The 12,225-nt window shown below is 39.9% G+C and overlaps 1 long non-coding RNA gene across 1 annotated transcript; it reads right to left on the bottom strand.

Moving 5' to 3' along the window:
• Positions 1–4,825: 4,825 nt before the first annotated feature.
• On the bottom strand, positions 4,826–8,451 carry LOC123483051. Its single transcript, XR_006658049.1, has 3 exons — positions 8,359–8,451; positions 5,724–5,808; positions 4,826–4,866 (listed from the first exon to the last, which is right to left on the bottom strand). It is a non-coding gene; the product is annotated as an uncharacterized LOC123483051 (long non-coding RNA).
• Between the last annotated feature and the right edge of the window lie 3,774 nt (positions 8,452–12,225).

Below are 12,225 nucleotides of genomic sequence, written 5' to 3' on the forward strand. Positions count from 1 at the left end.
ATCTCTCTTAGATATATTTATGTAAATGTAAACCCACTGTACTCTATTTAAGTGATAATGCCTGAGAAGCAGGTGTTTGTAAGATATATTGGCACGGGTTTTGTTAAGCAAACTCTGCAAATACAGTGCCTTGCAAAAGTTTCCTATTTTGTTGCATTACAACCTGTAATTTAAATACATTTTTATTTGGATTTCATGTAATGGACATACACAAAATAGTCCAAAATGGTGAAGTGAAATGAAAAAACTGCAAACTAGCTGCACTTCGTTTAGTTTGACCTGTTTTCTATTGATATTTCTTTGTATTCATGATTTCGACTGGTTGAGAAAAGCTGCCTGCCAGTCTGTCTCATCCCGACTCCTGACACGTTCATTACTATGCGACAGCTGGAGATCAAATTTGAATATTGAAACAATGTTGCAAATGTAAATGCAAACTAAATGTTAGTCTAAAAGAAATGTGAGATAATTTCTAGATACTTTTTATCGTGGCGATCAAATGTATAAATTGCCTGGCTGGGCTGATGAGATAGTGGATTGCACAGTCAGATGGAACAGAGTACATAGGCATTTAATGTCATAGATTTAGCCGGTGGTAATTTGTGGAATAGACATCGGCTGGAATGCGGTTTTAACCAATCAGCATTCAGGATTAGACCCACCTGTTGTATAAATTTGTATATCCACTGCTCATTCTCTTATAGCTCAATGCTCACTCTAGCTATGTGTGTATAATGTTGTACGTAAACTTTGTGTAAACTCCTCTGTCTGTATTCTGTCTCTAAATGTTGTCTATCACTAGCAGCACCATATCACCAAGTAAAATTCTGAGTAAAGGATCTTAATTTGATCACCCCCACTGCAGAATAACTTCCATGCAATGCAGGAAATGTATTTGAGGTTTAAAACGGCTTCTAAAGTTTCAGAATAGATTTTTTCTATGAAGAATATATCAACCTTACAAAAATGTACATAAATTATGATCCACATTTCCTGTTGCTGCAGGAATATTTTCCTGCTGTAGCAAACTGGCTCAAATTAAGATCCTACATACAGTTGAAGTTGGAAGTTTACATACACCTTAGCCAAATACATTTAAACTCAGTTTTTCACAAATGCCTGTCTTAGGTCAGTTAGGATCACCACTTTATTTTAAGAATGTGAAATGTCAGAATAATAGTAGAGAGAATGATTTATTTCAGCTTTTATATATTTCATCACATTCCCAGTGGGTCAGAAGTTTACATACACTCAATTAGTATTTTGTAGCATTGAGATTTTGCTTCAATATATCCACGTAACTTTCCTTCCTTATGATGCCATCTATTTTGTGAAGTGCACCAGTCCCTCCTGCAGCAAAGCACCCCCACAGCATGATGCTGCCACCCCCGTGCTTCACGGTTGGGATGGTGTTCTTCGGCTTGCAATCCACCCCCCTTTTTCCTCCAAACATAACGATGGTCATTATGGCCAAACAGTTCTATTTTTGTTTGATCAGACCAGAGGACATTTCTCCAAAAAGTACGATATTTGTCCCCATGTGCATTTGCAAACCGTAGTCTGGCTTTTTTATGGCGGTTTTGGAGCAATGGCTTCTTCCTTGATGAGCGACCTTTCAGGTTATGTCGATATAGGACTAGTTATTACTGTGAATATAGATACTTTTGCACCTGTTTCCTCCAGCATCTTCACAAGGTCCTTTGCTGTTGTTCTGGGATTGATTTGCACTTTTCGCACCAAAGTATGTTCATCTCTAGGAGACAGAACTGTCACGCTCGTTCAAAGACTGGTCGAACCAAGGCGCAGCGTGATATGCATACATGTTTATTAAACGAATAAACACAACGACAAAACAATAAACAAACGATACGTGAAGTCCAAGGCAGCACAACACAACATACCTTAACACGGAACAAGATCCCACAACCCACTGGTGCCAATAGGCTGCCTAAGTATTGTCCCCAATCAGAGACAACGAGCTACAGCTGCCTCTGATTGGGAACCACACCGCCAACATAGATCTACACGATCTAGAAATACAACATAGAAATACACAACATAGAAACTACACACCCTCACTCAACATATCACGAGTCCCCTGAGTCAGGGCGTGACAAGAACGCATCTCCTTCCTGAGCGGTATGACGGCTGCGTGGTCCCATTGTGTTTATACTTGCGTACTATTGTTTGTACAGATGAACGTGGTACCTTTAGGTGTTTGGAAATTGCTCCCAAGGATGAACCAGACTTGTGGAGGTCTACAATTTTATGTCTGAGGTCTTGGCTGATTTCTTTTGATTTTCCCATGATGTCAAGCAAAGAGGCACTGAGTTTGAAGGTAGGCCTTGAAATACATCCACAGGGACACCTCCAATTGACTCAAATGATGTCAATTAGCCTATGAGAAGCTTCTAAAGCAAATATATCATTTTCTGGAATTTTCCAAGCTGTTCAAAGGCACAGTAAACTTAGTGTATGTAAACTTCTGACCCACTGGAATTGTGATACAGTGAATTATACATTAAATAATCTGTCTGTAAACAATTGTTGGAAAAATTACTTGTGTCATGCACAAAGTAGATGTCCTAACTGACTTGCCAAAACTATAGTTTGTTAACGAGAAATTTGTGGAGTGGTTGAAAAACGAGTTTAATGACTCCAACCTAAGTGTATGTAAACTTCTGACTTCAACTGTAGGTAGGGGTAAAAGTGACTAGGCAATCAGGATAGAGATTACATCTCCTCATCCAGGGAGTGCACACACACTCACTGACACACACACACACACAGACACACACTCACACACACACACACACACAGACACACACACACACACACCTACACACACACACACACACACACAGGGAATGTTGTGTTAGTTTAATATTGTTTCAGGACTATGAAAATGGAAAAAGGATTAGCCTATGGATTATGAAAACAACAAAAATAAATGGGAAAACGGGAGAGGAGAAATGACTAGAGACAGTGTTGTTTAACTCACTGACCATGACCCATGAGTTCTTCTTACCTTTGTTCAGTAGAAAAGTCTCCCTCTCTGAACTCTATAGGAAGATTCATAGACAGGTCACTCTTCATGGACACACAGCTGGGTACAGGGGAGGCTGGTCTCTCCTGCTTGATTGGGCTTCAACACAACAGAGACAAACATTACATCTCTCATTTACTCTGAGCTCAGATGGGGAAACATAAGAAGAGTTTCATTTCAAAACGCTATATATCCATTTTCAGAAATGTTCGTAAATTAGCTTTTATTTTTTGAAGAAATTATGAAAGAGATTGGTGTGTTTTTTTCACTATCTAATCATGGTATGGGGTTGTTCAATGACAGACATGTATTTGTTTAAAATCTATCACTTGATGGTTTCATTTCAGAGAGACAAATAATCATGTTTTTTTGCAAAATGCTATATATCTGCCTCAGTCACAGAGAAATAAGTAGTACTGCCAGGTTTTACACAGTAATAATATATATCTGGCTCACTCTCAGAGAAATAAGTAGTACTGCTAGGTTTTACACAGTAATAATATATATCTGGCTCACTCTCAGAGAAATAAGTAGTACTGCTAGGTTTTACACAGTAATAATATATATCTGGCTCACTCTCAGAGAAATAAGGAGTACTGCTAGGTTTTACACAGTAATAATATATCTGCCTCACTCTCAGAGAAATAAGTAGTACTGCTAGGTTTTACACAGTAATAATATATCTGCCTCACTCTCAGAGAAATAAGTAGTACTGCTAGGTTTTACACAGTAATAATATATCCGCCTCACTCTCAGAGAAATAAGTAGTACTGCTAGGTTTTACACAGTAATAATATATATATCTGGCTCACTCTCAGAGAAATAAGTAGTACTGCTAGGTTTTACACAGTAATAATATATATCTGGCTCACTCTCAGAGAAATAAGGAGTACTGCTAGGTTTTACACAGTAATAATATATCTGCCTCACTCTCAGAGAAATAAGTAGTACTGCTAGGTTTTACACAGTAATAATATATCTGCCTCACTCTCAGAGAAATAAGTAGTACTACTAGGTTTTACACAGTAATAATAAATTCCATCGCTATCGGGAAACCGGGCCCAGAGTGACTTACAATACAGTTGCCATATTGTAGTGTATTCAAGCTTTAAAAAGGCTTCTAGAGTTTGTAATTTCCACTTAAAAAATGTCAAACTTGATTTGCCCTAATGAAAAATTTACCGACCACTACAAAAAAAAATCATGAATTATAATTCCACATAATAATTTACATTTCCTATTGCTGCAGGATTATTTTCCTGCTATGAGAAACTGGGTCAAATTAAGATATGGTATCTGTAAGTGCATTCATCTTAAGATATCTAGTTGAGACAACCACGTATCACAGTCAAATATACAGGATACGAACATTACATTCCAGCTAAACAATGGATATATAGCATTTAGCCAAAAAAACTTTTATTTTTATACACATCTCAAATCCATTAATAAAAATCTGAGAACAGTAATATTGAAGGTACCCAGTAATATTGAAGGGACCTAAGGCAATCATTTCTGCTGAAAAACAATTGTGGATATAGCGTTGAAATAAACGTACGAATTCTTAAACAAAATTGTAATCTCACCTCTTAGCTTTGGTGTCATGTCCCCCAGAGAGACTCATTTTAGAGGCAGGGACCCCCTCCTCTCTCTCCCCAGAGAGACTCATTTTAGAGGCAGGGCCCCCCTCCTCTGTCTCCCCAGAGAGACTCATTTTAGAGGCAGGGACCCCCTCCTCTCTCTCTCCAGAGAGACTCATTTTAGAGGCAGGGTCCCCCTCCTCTCTCTCCCCAGAGAGACTCATTTTAGACCACTGACCCCTAAACAGAGATGCAGCATGTTGGTTTTGGTTACCACAGTGACAACTAATTCTAGAATGTCCATTGTTCTCTTTTACTCATGATCTCTTAGAAATAAAGCGTCTGCTAAATGGCATATTATTATTATTATTACATATCGAAACAGTCAGGTGATTTAATGCAATCAGATGAACATCTGGTTGTGACATCTCTTCTCCATGTTAACTGTCAATAATAATAATAGGTCACTGTTTGTTAAGGTAGTTATAGACAGTGCAGCAACACAAGGCCATGTCTCACACTTATTTGTATTAATTAAAAGTCGGCCATTTTTTGTCTTTGAATCTGAGAATGTAGACAGAAGGGCTAAAACAGACATGATTTATCTGAGGGGAAATCATTGATCCATTCAGAAAGTATTTTTGCAACAAGTAGGAGATTTATATTATGTAAAGTAGGCTAGGTTATAATATATAATAGCGGTTTGTTAGTGATATGCAGATGGAGGTCTATACCTCAGCTATAGCCTATATATCCTAGATGACCAGCCTAAACCTGTTCAGATCAGTTCCCATAACGTTACAGGCCTACCAGTAGCAGGACAGAGCATGTAGCCTAGGCATGACATGTTTCACATTTCCAACAGAGACCATCAGGTTGGTCAGCATGATAAGTGATCATATATCAAACCTACTCTGACTATTGAATGTCTGTAAACGACCTAACTTTCTAATATAATAGTTCTATGTAGCCTAGACTTACCAGAGTCTGCCCGTCTTTCCTTAAACTCAACACATTTATCCTAATTTTAATGTTGCCAATAAATGTGTCCCACAGTTTAAACAGCCATTTTGTAAGTGCGTAGGCTACACACTTACTTTTAATTTCATATGAGGAAACTGGTGCGGCCGCCTGTTTTCTTGCAGATGAAGTAGCCTCTCATAGGGAACTCATTCAACCAGCCTAAACAACAGTAAATAAAATATGTCAAATGGTCAAGAAACAATGGTCTAAAGAGAATCATGTCCTCCTAATATAGCCATGTACATTAAAGACAGGTATATTGCTACAGATGTAGGATCTTAATTTGAGCCCGTTTGCTACAGCAGGAAAATAATCCTGAAGCAACACGACATTTTGAATTATCATGTGGATTATAATGAATTGACATTTTTCAAAAGGGAAAGGTGGAAAAGTGGAAATTACAAACTTCAGAAGCCTTTTTAACCCTCAAATACACAACAAGTTTTAGTTCTCCTGCAACAGGCTGATTAAATTAAGATCCTACATCTGTACAGAGCTTGTCTTTATCTAAACCAAGGCAGTTTGCATTATTAGCAATGATGTTGCAACTGTCAGCTGCTGTAAACCTATGTGATTGGATGTTATAGACCCCCATCTGAACAGTTTCTTTCCCCATGCTGTGGCCCTCACCAACTGGCCATCTGGCCCATAGAGACTAAAGGACAATGCACTCTATGGGAAAGTATTGGGAAGGTAGAAAGATAGCAGTGAATATGAGACATGGGGGAAGGTATTGGGAAGGTTGAAAGATAACTGTGAATGTGAGACATTGGGAAGGTATTGGGAACGTTGAAAGATAACTGTGAATATGAGACATGGGGGAAGGTATTGGGAAGGTAGAAAAATAACATTGAATTTCTCCCAAGTATCTCAAACGGGAAGTTAAATTAGTCACAGGGGTGTGCTAACTAAAGTAGTGTTGCAAAAGCCTTTCCACCCCACTCTTCCCCATCAGTCTCAAGAACAGAACCTGTGGTTTAATGTAGATACATGTAGATACAACAGAAACAAGATGTGATACTATCAACTTCTCTTTTACAAGAACAGAGACATTTCCCAGAGGAGGCTGGTGGGAAGAGCTATAGGAGGACGGGTTCATTTTTATGGCTGAAATTGAATAAATAAATTAAGTGTTTGATACCGCTCCATTAATTCCATTCCAGTCTTTACAATGAGCCTGTCCTCCTATAGCATGCAGGTGTCCATGTTGCTGTGGAGGCAAACTATATATATATTTTAAAAAACTACCTTTAAATGTCCAATGCAGCCGTAAAAATAAAAGAAGAACATATGTGAAAATTGTGTTTTGTAGAAAATTATATAAAGTTAAAAAGACCTAATTTAAAAGTTTAAACATGTTAAAAGCAGAAATGTTCAAACCCAATCAGATTTGCAGTGGTGTGGGGAGCAATAAAATCCCCTCTATTGGACTGGAAACTAGAAACTCACTGCAGGTGGAAATCACTGGGTTTACTCCATTGGACTGGAAACTAGAAACTCACTGCAGGTGGAAATCACTGGGTTTACTCCATTGGACTGGAAACTAGAAACTCACTGCAGGTGGAAATCACTGGGTTTACTCCATTGGACTGGAAACTAGAAACTCACTGCAGGTGGAAATCACTGGGTTTACTCCATTGGGCTGGAAACTAGAAACTCACTGCAGGTGGAAATCACAGGTTTTACTTTTATGTCACATTTTGTAAAGACTTTTCTTCTTGTCTTTTTAACTACAGATCATAGAAACGTGCTGTTTTCACAAATATAGACACTGTTGTGGTGCTGGAGAGGATGAATATGAGGTTGAAAAGTGGTGGAATTGCCTTTTAAACACCAGAATCAGACCCCAAAAAAACCTATGTCCTGCTCCCTGACTCTTCCTAAATGTTTGTATTTTACACTGCTCATTTGTCAGAATTTTTACATCACGAACAGAAAAGTATTATATGCCTTGTTACCCGTTGTTTTCACACCTATTCCCAACTTAATCTGCCAAGACAATGCGCCACTAATGAGTCTCTCTTTCCTCACTGAATAAATGACAAATGGATGAATGGGCGATAGTTGTGCACCTTACTTCACAATTGAATTTAAATGAGGCTTAACTGAATGATAAGGAGGGTGCAGATGTTGAATTCATTTAGAACAATAGTGTAATGATGAGTTTGTGTTATGCCTGTTTATCAGCAGCAAATCACTTGACCACATGCCTTGTGGGTTGATACATTTCTCTTTTTATGTTTTACTTTGTAAAAATAAACTGTTACAGGTCTGTTTTATTTACTATAATTCTATTACTAATTAAATGTATTGTGGGAAACGAAAACATGCTATGAGTTGCAGAAGGCCTTTAGAATAATATCCTTGAATCTATCCAAGTTGATGAGTGGGAAACAAACTGATGCCAGTCAGCCTCACAGCCGACCCATCAAAACTACACCTGAACTATACCTCAACTCATTTCACACATGATAAGAGTTAGCCTACAGACCAGATTACATTGACAATAGTCTGATGAGTGACAATATTAGGCCTATCAGTGGTCAAATTGTACATGAAGAGATGGGTGCATCTTGTAATTGACAGATGCAGGGAAAGGAGCATCTCTTTATCAAATCCTCCTTCAGAGTCACATGCAGGTAAAACATTGTGATTTCTATATAGTGCTGTATCTGAAAGAGCATATTCTGCAGTTTCTATGACACTTACCTTTATCAAATAACTCTCAACATTCAAGAGGTGAAGCTCTATTTCCAAATATCATTTTTTCACCAACATCCCTGCTGTTCATTCATTTAGCACATCACCAGTCGAGCATCAGCATTGCTCTGGTTACTAAGCAACAACGAGTAACATAATATTCTGTCGTCAATGGATGAATGTCCAATAGAAACCAGATAGAAACTGATAATGATGCATGTGACTTCTGTTTTGGTTAGCAGCGGATGTCGAAACCAACTTGCTCAATGTCTTTCCATTTCTGGGGAAAGATTCAACCAGACCAGCCGAGTGAGCGACTGTCTGAGACTGTGGTTTTGAGACACGTGGAGCAAAAATAAAAAGACACAATGTCAAGACAGCAGGTCCTGCTCTCCCTCTTCCCCAAGAACCACAGCTCCCACTGGGGAAAAATACACAATGTCAAGACAGCAGGTCCTGTTCTCCCTCTTCCCCAAGCCCCACAGCTCCCACTGGGGAAAAATACACAATGTCAAGACAGCAGGTCCTGCTCTGCCTCTTCCCCAAGCCCCACAGCTCCCACTGGGGAAAAATACACAATGTCAAGACAGCAGGTCCTGCTCTCCCTCTTCCCCAAGAACCACAGCTCCCACTGGGGAAAAATACACAATGTCAAGACAGCAGGTCCTGTTCTCCCTCTTCCCCAAGCACCACAGCTCCCACTGGGGAAAAAGGAGACACAATGTCAAGTAAGTAAGAGCGGACGGAAAAAGTCCCATAAAACTGTGTGCAGGGCAACCGATTTGTTTGTGGGGCTTGCTCACACAATGCCCCGAAGCTGTGTGCTGACTGTGGACCTGAAGCATAAAGAGAAGACATGATTGGTTCATGTGTAAAGGCTCGGTACAGTGTCTGATACAATCAACACATTATTGTTTTTATATCTTGTCATTAATATATTATCACAAATATTTATTCATGGAATTAATCCTTTATAATTGTTAATGCACTGGTGCTTTTGTTTAGAAATACAGCAAATAATTTCACCTGAACACCTGGCTGGTTATATTATTATTATTATTATTATTATTATTATTATTATTATTATGTTTTTCATTCTACTTTGTCAAAATAAACTGTAAATGGACTTTATTAAGTACTAAAACTCTATTACTAATTAAATCTACAAATAAAGTTGATCAAAGGGATAATTACACTGTAATGTTTTTATTGTAAGGGAAACAAAAATAGGCTTTTGTCACGCCCTGGCTCTGGGGACTCTGTTATGTTGAGCCAGGGTGTGTAGATTCTATGTGTTTGTGTTCTGTGTTGTAGATCTAGTTCATGTGTTTCTATGTTGGCCAGTGTGGTGGGAAAACTGGCTGCTTAAGTATGGTTCTCAATCAGAGGCAACGTGTATCAGCTGTTGCTTGTTGTCTCTGATTGAGAACCATACTAAAGCAGCCAGTTTTCCCACAGTGTTTGTGGGATCTTGTTCCAGTGTGGTTTGTGTTAGTACCGTTGGACTTCACGTATCGTTTGTTGTTTTGTTTTCGTGTGTACACTTAATAAAATAAGTATGTTTGCCTTCAACGCTGCGCCTTGGTCCTCCTCCTTCGACGATCGTGACAGCTATAGGCCTTTTTTTATTTTACTTTGTAGAATTAACTTTTTTTTAAGTTACAAAAAATATATATTTCCACTAATATTTATTTTTAATTTAATTAATCCTTTACAATAGTTTATGCACTATGTATCAAGGATTTATTTATCAACCATGTTGTCACACCTTGCTATAGCACAGGGATGGGCAACTCCAGTCCTCGGGGCCTGATTGGTGTCACACCTTGCTCTAGTGCAGGGATGGACAACTCCAGTCCTCGGGGCCTGATTGGTGTCACACCTTGCTATAGTGCAGGGATGGGCAACTCCAGTCCTCGGGGCCTGATTGGTGTCACACCTTGCTCTAGTGCAGGGATGGGCAACTCCAGTCCTCGGGGCCTGATTGGTGTCACACCTTGCTATAGTTCAGGGATGGGCAACTCCAGTCATCGGGGGCCTGATTGGTGTCACACTTTTGCCCAAGCCCCAGCTAACACACCTGACTCCAATAATTAACTAATCATGATCTTCAGTTTAGAATGTGATTAGTTTAATCAGCTGTGTTTGCTAGGGATGGGGGAAAAGTGTGACACCCCGAAGATTGGAGTTACCCATCCCTAATAGCTGAAAGGCCAGGCGGTTCTAGTGTTAAGGACTGGTAGATGGGTGTTGCTCATGCATTCAATCATGCTGACCGGCTCCAGTACTTTGTTCTTGACTAAAGCCTCCAAGTCAGCCTTAATTTATGGTCTGATAGCATAATGTACAGGTCCTGCTTTCAGAAATGTTGGTTTGCTGTCTGGCTTAATGCTAAGCTTCCATGTAATGTCGTTCATACTACCCAGCTGTCCATTAAAGACTTCTCCATGTTTCTTCAAGATGGCAGGTAGATATGTGTCTCCATGTGTCATTGTATGCACTGATGGCCAGTCCAGTGTGATTTTCTCCAACTATGAACATCCCAGTAGTGATGCATAGTCTCCTTTCACAACATAGAGTGGCAGCTTTTCAGTTTGTCTGTTTACCTGACCTGTGACATCAGTGATGCCTCTCACAGCGACAGATTCACCTGTCGTGTCTTTAACACGAGGTGCGCTGGTTGAAGTGGAAGGTGTTTCAGTGTCTTTTTTCTGACACAAGAGATACAGCTGCCCCTGTGTCAATCTCCATACCCACCGGCTGTCCCTCTAGCAAGGGGGAGACATAGCAGCCGTGCAGCCCGACAGGAAAAAGTCAGGATTTTCAGTGTGACTTCCTCGTCTGATGAGTCACTCACCTCAGTGTTCTCTTACTCAACAGTGTGAACATGTCTATGTGTCTTTCGTTGGAATGCCTGTTTCTTGTTTCCCGTTTTTGTGATTTCTCTGTTCTCTTTTTGTTTCTGGAGGCTTGTCCGATGTTGCCTTTTTTACCACAGACTGGACAATCCATGTCCTTACACCAGCATGTGACTTGATTTCCCGGTCTCTGATTTTCAGTTGAAACTCTGTTGAAACTTTTTATTTATTTGAAAGGAACACAGACAAGAACAAATAGCAGCAGGAATGGTTATACAGCTAGAGACACAATACTGTTAAAATATATATCAGAACAAATAGCAGCAGGAATGGTTATACAGCTAGAGACACAATACTGTTAAAATATATATCAGTATATTATGGAAACTAGTTATTGCAGATAAATACAATTATAATAAACCACAAATACAATCACCCACCTCAGCTGCATCAACCCACCCTCCAACCCCTCCTGGGACCACCCCAACCCACCCTCCAACCCCTCCTGGGACCACCCCAACCCACCCTCCAACCCCTCCTGGGACCACCCCAACCGACCCTCCAACCCCTCCTGGGACCACCCCAACCCACCCTCCAACCCCTCCTGGGACCACCCCAACCCACCCTCCAACCCCTCCTGGGACCACCCCAACCGACCCTCCAACACCTCCTGGGACCACCCCAACCCACCCCCAACCCTTCCTGGGACCACCGCAACACACCCAACCTGATCTCCATTAAATTAAATACTAAATCAAGGTACACATTTGCACACAAATTATAATTAACGGTCAATCTGTTGGGTAAAACCCACTACAGGAGTTATTTTATGGTTTCAGCTGCAATTGTTGTTTGGCTAGCCCCATGGATCCTAGCAGTGGATAGTTCTAAATAAATCAATACTATAAAAGTGCTGATCCAATGAGGTGTGGTGGTTGCCATCTTAGTTCCAACATCTTTTTACCTGCTGTCCAACCTGACAACATTATACGTCTTTGCTGTAATGACAGTGGTGAAT

The sequence above is a fragment of the Coregonus clupeaformis genome, unplaced genomic scaffold (genome assembly GCF_020615455.1).
Source record: "Coregonus clupeaformis isolate EN_2021a unplaced genomic scaffold, ASM2061545v1 scaf0017, whole genome shotgun sequence".
NCBI lineage: Eukaryota > Metazoa > Chordata > Actinopteri > Salmoniformes > Salmonidae > Coregonus > Coregonus clupeaformis.